Below are 6,041 nucleotides of genomic sequence, written 5' to 3' on the forward strand. Positions count from 1 at the left end.
TTTTTCTAGAAATCAAGATTTATCTACTTCTTTGGATAATCAAATATTCCTTGCTCAGAATGTCCTTCCAAGAACAACCTTTATGAAATAGAGCCCTCACCTCCCATCTCTCTCCATTTTCTTGCCCTGCTTTACTCTTCTTCAAAGCATTCATCAATACAGGTTATTTATTAACACCCATATTTATCTGCTAGCTTATAAACCTCTAGAACAGCGCCACCCAACAGAAATGCAGTGCAAGCCACATAGGACATTAAAAACGTTCTAGGAAACACATTCTAAAGGTGAAAAGAAATAGGTGAAATTAATTATGATAGTGTTACTGACCCAGGCCCTTAGACTCTTTAATCAATAGAAATTGATAAGAGGCCAGATGGGAATTCCAGGCAAACCTTTATTGGGGCTCAGGCTACAGCACGAGGGAGTGAGAACAAGAAACAGGTGCCTCTGCACTCTCCCTGAGAGGAGCTGCTTAGGTCCTTAAATGGGGTAATGACGGAGGGGGCGGGTCTGTGGGGTGGGTAGGTGGCTAGCTTAGGTGGTCTGCCCACCCACTCAGTGGTGCTGCATGCAGGGATCATACACAATCCCCTGTTTTTGCTCCCAGCACCACAGAAATGGCAGTTGGTTTGTGGCCTTTTTGTATCCTGTTGTTCATAATTGCCCCAAATGCCCATTCTTGCAGTTATTTTAGTCCCTTATAGTTTCTTTGTATTCTGTTGCCCAGAGAGATGTTAGCCGAAGTGCAAGCACTCTGGTAGAGGGTCCCAGGTCCCAGCCTATCTCAACAGTATGTTCTATTAAACTTAATACATCCATAATATTATCACTTCAGCATCAAATCAGTGTAAAATGATTGCTAATGTGATTTCATTTTCATTTTTTGGACTAAGTCTTCAGAATCTGGTGTCTATTTTATACTCCCAGCACCTCTTAATCCCAACTGGCCACCTTTCAAGGGCCACATGTGACTTGTGGCTGCCATGTTGGACAGCATGGCTCTAGGATGTAATCTCCACATGGTTAGTGGCTTTGCTTTGTTCACTAGAGAAAATAAATACTAAGCACATTCTAAGTGCATAGTAAATAGTGAAATAGCAAATGAATATTAAAATTATAATGACCACACTGTTTAGCCAAAGGCCTGTGTATTACATGTCATCTAGCATGCTGCAATGCCTCTAGTTTTCTCTTCTTCCTAACATTTCCCTCTTGCCTACTACTCTAAGAATATCAAAATGTAAGAAAGTCGCCGTGATCATGTATTCTGCCATTGACCTACTTTTGCTGGGAAAAGCCAAAGGCTATATCCTGTGGTGACTCTTCCGCCCTCCCACCCCTCAGAACGGACCCATTCGAATCTTGTTTCTGCTGTTGCCCCTCCTCTTAGTTCTGTGCTCCCTCCCTTTGATCAGTTCTCAGGCTCCCTAATCAGCAGTGGCTCATATCATTTTTTAAAAGATCATATATCCCTTAATATTTGGGCAACACCTCCTTCCCTTCTCTTCCTCCTGTCAAGTCCAGTAAATAAAGAATGCATTTGGCACCTTCCTTGTGCCAGATACCATGGAAGTAGGCACTGCACATACACCTCAGGGCAGTGTAGACACTGGCCCTGCTTTTGAAGCACTTTCAGTCCAGTGGCTGAGAAAGACAAACAGTCATTACAGTGACGACACAGGAGAGTGTCATGGCAAAGGCACAGGCTCTGGGAAAAACAGGGTTCAAACCTTGGCACTGCCACTTACTAAGTATATGGGCTTGAGCTGATCACAGTATATCTCTATGCCTTAGTTTTCTCATCTGTAAAATGGAGCTAATAAAAGTATGTACCACATAGTGTTGTAAGGATTAAATTATAGGCAGGTCGGGTGGGGTGGAGAGAAAAAAAATTATCTGCAGGCAGACCTTGTTTTTTTTACACTTTGCTTTATTGTGCTTCACAGATACTGCGTTTTTTACAAATTGAAGGTTTGGGGCAACCCTGTGTCGAGCAAGTCTGTTGTTGCCATTTTTCTAACGGCATCGGCTCACATCCTGTCTCTGTGTCACATTTTGGTAGTCCTTGCACTATTTTTTTTTAATATAGATTTTTATTTTTGGCGGCATTGGGTCTTCATTGCTGCGCACGGGATTTCTCTAGTTTCGGCGAGCGGGGGCTACTGTTCGTTGTGGTGCGAGGGCTTCTCATTGCGGTGGCTTCTGTTGTTGTGGAGCACGGGCTCTAGGCGCGCGGGCTTCAGTAGCTGTGGCTCGCGGACTCCAGAGTGCAGGCTCAGTAGCTGTGGCGCATGGGCTTAGCTGCTCCACGGCATGTGAGATCTTCCCGGACCAGGTCTTGAACCCGTGTCCCCTGCATTGGCAGGCAGATTCTTAACCACTGCGCCACCAGAGAAGCCTTCCTTGCACTATTTCAAACTTTTTTATTATTATACTTGTTACAGTGATCTGTGACCAGTGATCTTTGACGTTACTACTACGACTTGTTGAAGACTCAGATGATGGTTGGCATTTTTTTTAGCGATGAAGTATTTTTATTTTATCTTGTAAGTATTTTTAAATTAGGGTATATGCATTGTTTTTTTAGACATAATGCTATTGCACGCTTAACAGTGTAAGCATAACTTTTACACGCACTGGGAAACCAAAAAATTCACATGACTCACTTATTGCCATATTTGTTTTATTCCAGCGATCTGGTACTGAATTGGCAATATTTCCAAGGTGCCTGTGTATATCACCATTATACTCTTGTAAAGAGATGACCTTGGATCATTGCCAACTGTGGTTAAGAGACATGCATATCTAATGTATTACACTTACTAGAAGAGTGTCTGGCATTAACATATTTCTAAGTGTTAGATATTTTTATTATTATCCATATTGGAAGAAGATGGCCCTTTGGGAGAACTCAGGGGGCACAGCAGCCCAGATAGTGAAGGGTCAGGTGACATTTCCTGGAGGAAACCCCATCACCAGTGAAGCCTGATGAGGAGTTTAAGGGGGAGGAACAACATTTATAAAGACCTGGAAGCAAGAGCTCTTACGGCAGTTTGAGGAACTGAAAAAAGTTAAAACTGCCTAAAACGCAAGCCCAAAGGCCTCTGGGGACCAGGTAGAACATATGAAACTGTTGATATTCGACACTTTTCAAACTATAAAAATGGAGGTTATTTATGGTTTAGCCTAATAGTATGGCTGATGGGAGCTGTGTAAAAAAAAAAAAAAAACCAAAACAAGAGCGAGCTCCTCAATACACCGTGTGTCGTGGGACATTGGGTCTCACTGGGACACTGGGTCTCACCAGGACACCTGCTGCCCTTCGGCTGGGAGGGCTTGTGGGGAAGAGAAGACCTGGGCCCAGGTAGCCTGGGTGCATGGCCGGCTGCAGGTGCCCTGTGGGACTGAATATACTCGGCGGTGCCCATTTTAAAAGTCCAAAGGGTGAATTTTATAGGTTTTTTGATTTTTAAAACGTTAGCTCAGATTTTGGGGAGTGGGGCACAGGAGGGACCAAAGCGTTTGTCAGCCAGACATGGCTGCTTAACTACTAGTTGGTAGTCTGCAGCCTGGGTTTAGACCTGGGGGCTGGGGGGTGGGGGCAGGAATGAGGCTGGACTTATGAGTGCAAGATATTTTTTTTTTAGGAGTGAAATACTGAATATATTCCCCTGGCCCTGCCTGCTGCCATCACTGTTCAAAGTCATTTCCTTCTGAAGCCCTCCAGTGTCTTCTCACCACACTTAGAATCACATTCAGAGTCTACACCCCAGTTTATAACTCCACCCGACCTGCCCCGGCCACCTCCCAACCCTGCATGGTGTTCCCTACTACACTTAATTTTTTTATTCCTGAAACCCACCAAGCTCATTTTGCCCTCGGGGCTTTTGCACGAGCTATTCTGTCTGCTTGAAATACTTGTCTTTCAGATAGTCCTAAGTCTGGCTCTTTTTCATTCAGGGGTTGGCTCAAATGTCACATCCTCAGAGAGGTCTCCAAAACCACTTCTGGATTTAAGGATTTGCTAGGAGGACTCCAGGAAGCAGCATGGCCATGATTTTTACAGAGAAAGGACACAAAGGAAAATGGGCAGTCAGCGAATATCCAGTGGATGGATGGATGGATAGATGGAGGATTTTACCTGTCCTGTTGCTCAAGGGCAGTGGTTGCTCCCCCATCTGTACTGTCCTAAGACTTCTCTTTCGGGCTTTTCCCTTTGGCCTGTAGATACCAGCATGTGTACCCGACATGCGCCCAGCTGAGAGGCTGATTTCGCGAGTGGGAACAGTTGGATTTCATCCCATCCCTGACCAGACTTCAACTTTGCAGACTGCAGTGTCCTAGCATCCCCCGCCCCTCAGCCTCCCTCTCCTCCCTCACCCCTTTGATCAATGGCATTATCCTTCTCTGGCTGAACTGTTTACACACACACACACACACACACACACACACATATTTTATAAGCACTGAAGCACTGAAAAAGCAGAACTCTGACCCATACTCTATATTTCATGGGAAACCTTTCCAAAGAGATTCAGCTGAAAGAGTTTCTAAGAAACTCCTCCCTCCCTCCCTCCCTCCCTCCCTCCCTCCCTCCCTCCCTCCCTCCCTCCCTCCCTCCCTCCCTCCCTCCCTCCCTCCCTTCCTTCCCTCCCTCCCTTCCTTCCCTCCTTCCCTTTATCCACTTTTTTTTTTACTCTTTCATAAAACTCTCTGAGCCAGGCACTTTGTCAGGCATGGGAGACAGGTGTGAACAAGACAAACACCTGTGGTTTTTATCCTTAAAATCTGGCTTTCAGATGCTGCGGGCATGGACACTAATAGGTAAGGAAACAGCAAGCAGCAATCATTTTGTAAAAGGTCCCAGAGGTGAGGAAGCCGCTGAGGTTATAACTGTTGGCTGCCCTACTCTGCACTGAAAGTAAGGCCACGGGTGCCAGGACTGGCTGTGTGAGGAAGTAAAAAAAAAACAACACCTCTTTGCAGCTAAGAAACTTAAAGGAGCACCGCTGTGTCCAGCCCTGCTCGTTCAGCCTGTGTCTGGAGCTCAGTTTCTCCACCTGAGGATGGCGCTCTCCCAGGCTGTGTGGCTATGGGGTGTGTTTTCTCCTTTTTTTAGTGGTTGCCCTAGAATTTGCAGTATACACTTACGTACATGTGCATTTACTCACATTTATAATTGATCCAAATCCACTGTACCACTTCACAGGTAACACCAGTACCTTCAAAAACAATCCTTATTCCTCCCCCATCCCTTGCATCATTGCTGTCATTCTCTTCACTTAGGCATAAGCATACACACACACACACGCGCGCAGGCATACATTGTTGCTATTATTATTTTGAACAAGCTGCATCTGTTAGATCAATAAAGAATAAGAAAAATAAAGGTTTTTATTCCACCTTCACTTTTTCCTTCTCTGATGCTCTTCTTTATGTAGGTCCGAGTTTCTGATTTTTTTTCCTTCTCTCTAAAGAACTTCTTTTAATATGTCTTAGAAGGCTGGTCTGCTGGCAGCAGATCTTCTCAGTTTTTCTTGGTCTCAGAACATCTTCATTTCTCCTTCGCTTTTGAAGGATAATTTGCCTGGAACAGAATTCTCAGTCGGTCAGTTTTTTTCTCTCTCAATGCTTTAAGTATTTCCCTCCACTCCTTTTGTGTGTTGGTTTCTGGCAAGTCAGCTGTCATTATCTTTGCCCACCAGTAAGGCAATTTCCCTTTTCTTCATGAGTTTTTCCTTTATTTTTGATTTTCTGCCATTTAAATATGATATGCCTAGATGTAGTTATACGATATGAAGAAATAAGATATAGCCTGGACATAGGCATTTATCCTGCCTGATGTCTCTGAGCTTCCTGGATCTGTGGTTTAGTGTCTGACATTCATTTAAGGGAAATTCCCAGTTATTAGTGCTTCAAATATTCTGTTGCTTGCTTTCTTCTCCTTCTGGTATTCCCCTTATACATATGTTATACCTTTTGTGGTTCTCCCACAGCCCTTGGAAATTCCATTGTTTTTTTCTTTTTTCAGTCTTCATTGT

The sequence above is a fragment of the Delphinapterus leucas genome, chromosome 15 (genome assembly GCF_059928025.1).
Source record: "Delphinapterus leucas isolate spDelLeu-1000000601 "Yukka" chromosome 15, BTC_Dleu_Yukka2, whole genome shotgun sequence".
Lineage (NCBI taxonomy): Eukaryota > Metazoa > Chordata > Mammalia > Artiodactyla > Monodontidae > Delphinapterus > Delphinapterus leucas.